Raw genomic sequence first — 9,486 nt, 5'->3', positions numbered from 1 at the left:
GGGGAGGGGGGCGGGCTATAGCCAATGCCAATATAAAAGTCAGTTCTTGGTTGCTGAAGGGAAATGTATGACTTGTTATATCAAGAAAGTATGTGGAATGCAATGGCACTTGAGGAAGGAAAACGAAGTAGTTCTGTCTTACAGGTGGCAGTTTCAGGATGGGAGAAGCAAAGGAATGGGTACAGAATGGGATAAGGAGGTTGTAGGGAAAGTGGACCCCCAGAAAAGAGTTCTGTGCCTAGCACAAGTTTTCTTGAGATGTCGAACTGCCTTTGCTAATGGAGTTTAAGTTTCTTTACCTCTTAAGTGATCTCTTCTAGGTTGACCTAGAACAGAAATCTTTGGTTAGCTTTGGCTAAGTGGAGAAGTAGTGTTTCACGGTGACATATGTGATCCTTCCTGACTGTTTGCAGCCCTTTTGATATCGATGCCTTGCTTCTGCTGCTGCTGCCGCCGCCGCTGCTGCTAAGTCGTTTCAGTCGTGTCCGACTCTGTGCGACCCCATAGACGGCAGCCCACCAGGCCCCGCAGTCCCTGGGGTTCTCTAGGCAAGAACACTGGAGTGGGTTGCCATTTCCTCCTCCCATGCATGAAAGTGAAAAGTGAACGTGAAGTCGCTCAGTGGTGTCCGACTCTTAACCACCCCATGGACTGCAGCCTACCAGGCTCCTCCATCCATGGGATTTTCCACGCAAGAGTACTGGAGTGGGGTGCCATTGCCTTCTCCCATATCTATGCACAAGCCTGCCTAAATAATTGACTTCTAGCTAGCTTTGGGATGCCAATGACCATCCACCCTTACAAGGCAACAGAGAAGAGAAAAACACTTACCACAGGAGGTCCTGGTAAGGAACAAGGAACTAACAAGCTCCCGCCAACCAGGATTCTGCAGAGGTCAACAAGAGGTCAGTAAGAGATGGAAGACTGCAGTCCAGAGGTCCTAGCAACTTCCATCTTACAGCAGAGACCCAGCATAGTCAAAACGAATTCAATGTTGCAAAAAATAAGTAAACAAATAAAGGACAGAAGTCCTTTGAACACATGACTGAGATTAGGGGTGAGGCAGTACATGTATGGTGCCCGGAAAATCTTAAAGTATGAGAAAGGAAAGAAATTAAAGACAACTATCAAGCTGTCCAAACTGATAAAAACGAAAGATTACACGGTTTTTTCTGTATATATTAGCAGATAATAATCTGAAAAGGAATTAAAAAAAATTCACTTTCAATAATGTCAACATGTATACAACACTTTGCCATGGATGTAACAAGGATGACAAGACTGGTACACTGGAAATTATACACCCTGGCTGAAAACTATCCTGAATACATGGACAGATATTCCATAACAATGGAAAGACTTAAGATGGCAATACCATGGAATGCATCTTCAATCTGAAATGAAGATTTGATATGATTTGATCGCTCAGAGCTTTTGTGTCATCAATTGTTATTAAAGTATAAATGAGATAGAGAAAGCTGCTGACTTAGACTTGAGGCGGGGTGTAGGCCCTGCTGGTCTCTAGCCAGATATTCTACAGGCACTAGCAGTCAGCTAAGGAAGGAAAGGCACTGTCTCAGGGAATGGCACCAGGCCCCTCCCCCACGACATGCCTTGAGGTCACATTGGCAGCAGGTGAGTCATCCTGGGCCAAAAACTGATTGACATGAATCATGAAGAAAGGCAGTATTCCAGGCAAATATATCATTTCCTTAACATAGATTAGGAGAACAAGGTACGAGGAAAACATACAGTTTTGTTCAAGTCGCTTCTGAGCCTATTGGGGGAACCGACCTGAAGCCAGAGTCCAGCGGATATACATAGGATATTTACATCGCTTAAGACAAACATTTCCTCAGGAACAAATGCATTGCTTAGCTCAAGGTTTGTCTGCGAAATTCTTACACATCAGGTGATGGCTCCGAGCTGGGTTTCTACACACAAGAACATGAATGCAAAGGACAAGACTGCACAGCCCATCTGCCCCCCTTCCCCACAGCCAGCAGCATTTCCAAGTGACCTCCTAAGGCCTTCCCCAAAATACAGGGGCACCTCTGGGTTTCCTGTTTCAAGCTCTTCGAACACTTTTCTTAAAAAAAAAAAATCCTGCACACTTCTTGATAGAATGCCACAGTGCAAGGAAAACAGGCCTTCAATACTTAAACCTCCCTGTGCCAAACACTTGGGGCTTGGTTTTGTTTTGTTTTGTTTTTTAATTACACCACCACATAATTTAAACTTTTTACAATTTCTAATTTTTCAGTACCAAAACACCAAACTTTTATTGCACAAGGTCCCCATGAAAAGGCCCACGCATCAGGACAGCCACAGATTCTGCCATGAAAGGGCAGCAAGGTGCCCTCCCCACTTCTTTGCTGCCTGGGCGGCCACCAGGGTTTGAAATCCATGCACCCTACTAAGTTTCTAGGGTGCAATTCGTGGACCCTTCCCTTTCCCATCCCAGCAGGTGCTCAAGGGCCCGCTGGCTTACAAAGTGCCAGAAGCAGGGCTGGGCCAGCCGGCAAGAATTCAGTGTTCTGTCCCTTGGACTTCCAGCGGACACTAGGCTGCTTGGAAGAACCGCGCAGACTCTGAGATTTTTCAGCAGAGGGGTGGAGCGGTAAAGGCCTTGACCCCAAAGGCAAGGCCTTTCTGCGACCGCCAGTTTGGGGAGCTCCGAGAATGTGCCAACAGACGGCGGAATACTTGGTTCCCTGCTCCACGCAGTCCCAGTTCCCTTACCTGTGGTCCGCAGCCCTCCGCTGCACCCATGAGATGGCGATCCTTGGGGACCCAGGAGCGGACGAAATGGGAGTTCCCAGCCGCAGTTGCAACCCCCGAGAGCGCAACTGGGAACCCCTCCCCATCCCCCCCATGAGCCGACCCCCGCCCCGCGCCGCCAGGGTTAGCCCCGCCCCTGCCGCGGTCCAGGCGCGTTTTCAGCCTCAGTGTCCACCTCCGAGAGCACAACTGGGAAGCCCGCCCCCACCCCCGCCAGAAGCCGACTCCCGCCCCACGCCGCCCGCGTTTGCCCCGCCCCTGCACGGTCCAGGTACCTTCCCAGCTTCTAGCGTTCACGCCCGGGTAGGAGCAGGATGTAGGAGTATGGGAGATGTGTCTGGAGCCTGACAGCCTCAGCTCCGCTCTGGCCTGCCCTTTGGACCTAGGAGCCAGGCCAACTTGCAGAGGGCTTAGGGCCCCATTGTATGCAAACTACCAAGGCCTACCGCAAGGAGAGCTCTGTCCGAGGGAAGGGAAGCGCCCCAGGCTGCGTTCCCAAGCTGTTGCTTGGCAATGCAGACTCAGCGGTAAACGGAGGGAATCAGGGTCCTAGTGCCCCTGTCTTGGGGAGGAAGCTCCACAGCCAGAGTGTTCCTCCCTTTGTGCCCAGAAAGCGCCTGCCAGACTGGGCTTCCCCGGAGCTCTGTTGCAGAGCAGAGACGTGTGGATGTGTTTTGGGGCCTTGACATGTGCGTTTGGGCTCCCTAGCACAGCCCCAGCGTAGGGGAACCAGCCCCTGAGCAGAGAGCTCCAGGCAGTGCTCTGTGCTCTGGATTGGAAGCCCACTCCCAGCACGCGGGAGAATAGAGTCAGGCCGCCGTCGGGTGCTTGCAAGCCTGTATTGGGAAGGACCGAATGATCTTCCACTCCGGCGGAGCTCCAGATCTGCACCCAGGCGCGATATCGCAGAGCCCCGGCCTAGAGGCTGCTCTGCCTGGGCGAGCCTCGCCAAGCCCTTCCCAGCTTCTAGCTTTCGCGCAGGGGAAGGAACAGACTGCGGAAGTGGGGGAGACGTGACTGGCGGGCGCCTTACTGGCCTCAGCTCCGCTCTTCCTTTCCCTTTGCACCTATGATCCATGCCTCCTTGCAGAGGGCTTAGGGACCGAAGGAGAGCTCTGTCAGAGGGAAGGGAAGCGCCCCAGGCTGCATTCCCAAGCTGTTGTTTAGCCGCCCAGACTCAGCGCTGCACAGGGGTAATCAGGCTCTCTGTGCCCGCAGCTTCACACACAGGTGTGTCTCCGTAGGAATCAAGAAAGATCCTGACAGAGTGAGGTTCATTAGAGCTATACTAAAGAGCAAAGGCTTGTCCATGTGGTCTTGCCTTCCCCTGTGCCTTTGGGTCTCCAGGCTCGGCCCCAGCTCCGTGGAAACAACCCCTGAGAAAATATCTTCAAGATCCACTTTTCCCAGTGTCTGGGAACCGGGGTTCGTAGGAGGAGAGAAAAGCACGCCTCCATCGGGAACGAAAAGGCAGTCCACCTGCCTGTGTTTTGAAGCCTCTATTTGGAAGGAATGGGTTAGCTTCTCCTAAAGGAGACCTCCAGATCTGCTCAGAAGTCGGTAATTCCAGAGGCAGGGTACTGGTTCCTGACTGCCCTTTGCTAGCCTTGCAAAGATATTCCTAGATTCTAGAGTTATTTTCCATGAAGGAGCAGGCTTCGGGAATGTGTCAGACGGGACTGGCTCCTTATTGACCTCAGCTCAGCTATTGCCTTTCCATTCAAACTAGGGCAAGGCCCTACTTTATGAAGGGTAAGGGTCTTCTTCTTTGCAAACTGCCAAGGGCTACAGCAATGAGACCTCTGTCAAGGTGAGGGAAGCCTAAGAGGATGGATTCTCAAGCAGGTGCTTTGCCACAAAGCATCAGCACGCCACGAAGAGAATCAAGCTCCCTGTGCACCAATGTTGGGAGTGTAGCTTCACACACAGAGTTGTCTCTATAGGAGCCAAGAATGTTCCTGAGAGATTAGGTTCACTAAACCTCTCCTACAGAGCATAGACCTGTCAATGTGGTTTTGCCTTCCCCTGTGAGTTGGGTCCTCGAGGTCCGCCACACCTCCGGGGAAACTGTCCCTGAGAAAAGATCTCCAGGAACCGCTTCGCCGAGGCTGGGAAATGCTGTTCACAGGAAGTAAGGCAAGCGAATCTCCTGCAGAGTAAAAGAGGCCTTACAGTCCCTGGAGGAGCAGGCTGCCAGAGTGTGTGAAACCTGACTGTTGCCTTACTGGCCTCAGCTCCGACATTGCCTGTTCATCCGAGCTAGCACCCAGGCCTACTTGGAAAAGCGTTTGGGTGCAGATTTCTACAAAGTGCCAAGGGCTACAGCAGTGAGAATTCTCTCGGTGGTAAGGGAGAGCATTTTATGGATTCTCAAGCTGTTTTCTGAACGACAGCGTCAAAATGAACAGAGAGAATCAGGCTCTCTGTGCCCCTATGTTAGGTACGCAGCTTCACACACAGAGGTGTCTCTATAGGAGCCAAGAATGCTCCTGAGAGATGAGGTTCACTAGAGGTCTGCTACAGAGCATAGACCTGTCCATGTGGTCTTGCCTTCCCCTGTGCCTTTGGGCCCCGGGCTCGGCCCCAGCTCCGTGGAAAGAACCCCTGAGAAAATATCTTCAAGACCCGCTTTTCCCAGAGGCTGGGAACTGGGGTTCATAGGAGGAGAGAAAAGCAAGCCTCCTTCGGGCACGAAAGGCTGCCAACCTGCCTGTGTTTTGAAGCCTCTATTTGGAAGGAATGGGTTAGCTTCTCCTAAAGGAGACCTCCAGATCTGCTCAGAAGTCGGTAATTCCAGAGGCAGGGTGCTGGTTCCTGGCTGCCCTTTGCCAGCCTTGCAAAGACATTCCAAGATTCTAGAGTTATATTCCATGAAGGAGCAGGGTTCGGGAATGTGCCAGAGGGGACTGGCTCCTTATTGGCCTCAGCTCAGCTATTGCCTTTCCATTCAAACTAGGACAAGGGCCTACTTTATGAAGTGTAAGGGTCTTCTTCTTTGAAACTGCCAAGGGCTACAGCAATGAGACCTCTGTCAAGGTGAGGGAAGCCTAAGAGGACGGATTCTCAAGCAGGTGCTTTGCTACAAAGCATCAGCACCCCACGGAGAGAACCAAGATCCCTGTTCCCCAATGTTGGGAGTGTAGCTTCACACACAGAGTTGTCTCTATAGGAGCCAAGAATGTTCCTGAGAGATTAGGTTCACTAAACCTCTCCTACAGAGTATAGACCTGTCCATGTGGTTTTTCCTTCCCCTGTGAGTTGGGTCCCCGAGGTCCACCACACCTCCGGGGAAACTGTCCCTGAGAAAAGATCTCCAGGAACCGCTTCGCTGAGGCTGGGAAACGCTGTTCACAGGAAGTAAGGCAAGCGAATCTCCTGCAGAGAAAAAGAGGCCTTACTGTCCCTGGAGGAGCAGGCTGCCAGAGTGTGTGAAACCTGACTGTTGCCTTACTGGCCTCAGTTCCACCATTGCCTGTTCCTCCGAACTAGGACCCAGGCCTATTTGGAGAAGCGTTTGGCTGCGGATTTCTACAAAGTGCCAAGGGCTACAGCAGCGAGAATTCTCTCAGCGGTAATGGAGAGCATTTTATGGATTCTCAAGCTGTTTTCTGAACGACTGCGTCAAAATGAACTGAGAGAATCAGGCTCTCTGTGCCCCTATGTTAGGTACGCAGCTTCACACACAGAAGTGTCTCTATAGGAGCCAAGAATGTTCCTGAGAGATGAGGTTCACTAGAAGTCTGCTACAGAGCATAGACCTGTCCATATGGTTTTGCCTTGCCCTGTGAGTTGGGTCCCCGAGGTCCGCCCCAGCTCAGGGGAAGGAGCCCCTGAGAAAAGATCTCCAGGGACCACTATTCCCCCAGGCTGGCAAACGCAGTTCACAGGAGGTAACACAAGCGAGCCTCCTGCAAGGCACAACAGGTCTTAGTGTCCCTGGACGATCAGGCTGCCAGAGTGTGTGAGACCTGACTGGTGCCTTACTGGCCTCAGCTCCGCCATTGCATGTTCCTCCGATCTAGGACCCAGGCCTACTAGGAGAAGGGTTTGGGTATGGATTTCTAAATACTGCCAAGGGGTATAGCAATGAGAACTGTGTCACGGGTAAGGAAGAGCATTGTATGGATTTTCAAGCTGTTGTTTGAACGACAGCTTCAAAGCTGCACAGAGAGAATCAGACTCTGTGTCTCCATGTTCGGTACACAGCTTCACAGACAGGGGTGTCTCCATAGGAAACAAGAATGTTCCTGACAGAGTGAGGTTCACTAGAGCTCTCCTAGAGAGCAAAGACTTGTCCATGTGGTTTTTCTTCCCCTGTGCGTTTGGGGCTCCAGGCTCGGCCCCAGCTCCGTGGAAACAACCCCTGAGAAAAGATCTTCAAGATCCGCTTTTCCCAGAGGCTGGGATGTGGGGTTCATAGGAGGCGGGAAAAGCAGGCCTCCTTCAGAGAGCAAGAGGCAGCCAAGCGGCCTGCGTTTTGAAGCCTCTACTTGGAAGAATGGGTTAGCTTCCCCTAAGGGAGACCTCCAGATCTGTTCAGAAGTCGGTAATTCCAGAGGCAGTGTGCAGGGTCCTGACTGCCCTTTGCCAACCTTGCAAAGACATTCCTAGATTCTACAGTTATCTTCCTGAAGAAGCAGGCTTTGGGAATATGTCGGACTTGACTGGCGCCTTATTGGCCTCAGCTCAGCTATTGCCTTTCCATTCAAAGTAGGACAAAGGCCTACTTTATGAAGGGTAAGGGTCTTCTTCTTTCCAAACTGCCGAGGGCTACAGCAATGAGACCTCCGTAAATGCGAGGGAAGCATAAGCGGATGGATTATCAGGAAGGTTCTTTGCCACCAAGCATCAGCACCCCACGGAGAGAATCAGGCTCCCTTTGCCCCTATGTGGGGTGTGTAGATTCACACACAGTGGTGTCTCTACAGGAGCCAAGAATGTTCCTGAGAGATGAGGCTCACAAGAGCTATCCTACAGAGTGCTCACCTGTACATGTGGTTTCACCTTCCCCTGTGAGTTGGGTCCCCGAGGTCCGCCCCAGCTCCGAGAAAACAGCCTCTGAGAAAAGATCTCCAGGAACCGCTTTTCGCCCAGGCTGGGAAAAGCTGTTCACAGGAAGTAAGGCAAGTGAGCCTCCTGCAGAGAAAAAGAAGCCTTACTGTCCCTGGAGGAGCAGGCTGCCAGAGTGTGTGAAAACTGACTGGTGCCATAATGGTCTTAGCTCCGCCATTGCTTGTTCCTCCGAACTGGGACTCAGGCCTACTTGGAGAAGGGTTTAGGTGCAGATTTCTACAAACTGCCAAGGGCTACTGCAATGAGAACTCTCTCAGAGGTAAGGGCGAGAATTGTATGGATTCTCAAGCTGTTTTCTGAACGACAGCATTAAACCTGCACAGAGAGAATCAGGCTCTCTGCCGCCATGTTGGGTACGCAGTTTCACACACAGAGGTGTCCGCATAGGAGCCAAGAACGTTCGTCAAAGACTGAGGTTCACTAGAGCTCTCTTAGAGAGCAAAGACTTGTTCATGTGGTTTTGCCTTCCCCTGTATGTGTGGGTCTCTGGGCATAACCCCAGCTCCGTGGAAACAACCCCTGAGCAAAGATCTCCAAGATCTGCTTTTCCCCCATGCTGGGAACCAGGGATCATAGGAGGCAGGAAAAGCAAGCCTCCTTCAGGCAAGAAGAGGCAGCCAACCGGCCTGTGTTTGGAAGCCTCTATTTGCAAGGAATGGGTTAGCTTCTCCAGAAGGAGACCTCCAGATCTGCTCAGAAGATAGATATTCCAGAGGCAGGGTCGAGGTTCCTGACTGCCCTTTGCCAGCCTTGCAAAGACATTCCTAGATTCTAGCAATATTTTCCATGAAGGAGCAGGCATCGGGAATATGTCACAGTTGACGGGTGCCTCACTGGCCTCAGCTCAGCTATTGCCTTTCCTTTCAAACTAGGATCAGGGCCTACTTGGTAAAGGGTAAGTGTCTGCTTCTTTCCAAACTGCCAAGAGACACAGCAATGAGACCTCTGTCAAGGCGAGGGAAGCGTAAGTGGATGGATTCTCAAACAGGTGCTTTGCCACAAAGCATCAGCACCCCATGGAGAGAATCAGGCTCCCTGTGCCCCTATGTTCGGTGTGTAGCTTTACACACAGAGGTGTCTCTGTACGAGCCAAGAATGTTCCTAAGAGATGAGACACACTAACGTCTCCTACAGAGCATAGACCTGTCCATGTGGTTTTTCCTTCCCCTGTGAGATGGGTCCCCGAGGTCCACCCCAGCTCTGGGGATAGAGCCCCTGAGAAAAGATCTCCAGGAACCGCTGTTTGCCCAGGCTGGGAAACGCAGTTCACAGGAGGCCAGGCAAGCGAGCCTCCCACAGGGAAAAATAGGCCTTACTGTCCCTGGAGGAGCACGCTGCCAGAGTGTGTGACACCTGACTGGTGCCTTACTGACCTCAGCTCCGCCACTGCATGGCCATCCAAACCAGGACCCAGGCCTACTTGGAGAAGGGTTTGGGTGCGGATTTGTAAAAACTGCCAAGGGTTACAGCAATGAGAAGTCTCTCAGAGGTAAGGGAGAGCATTGTATGGATTCTTAAGCTGTTGTTTGAATGACAGCTTCAAAGCTGCAAAGAGAGAATCAGGCCCTGTGTGCCCCCTTGTTGGGTACGCAGCTCCACACACAGAGGTATCCCCGTGGAATCCAAGACTTT

The sequence above is a fragment of the Bubalus kerabau genome, unplaced genomic scaffold (assembly GCF_029407905.1).
Source record: "Bubalus kerabau isolate K-KA32 ecotype Philippines breed swamp buffalo unplaced genomic scaffold, PCC_UOA_SB_1v2 scaffold_36, whole genome shotgun sequence".
In the NCBI taxonomy this organism is placed as follows: Eukaryota; Metazoa; Chordata; class Mammalia; order Artiodactyla; family Bovidae; genus Bubalus; species Bubalus kerabau.
Note: the sequence above shows the minus strand (reverse complement) of the source record.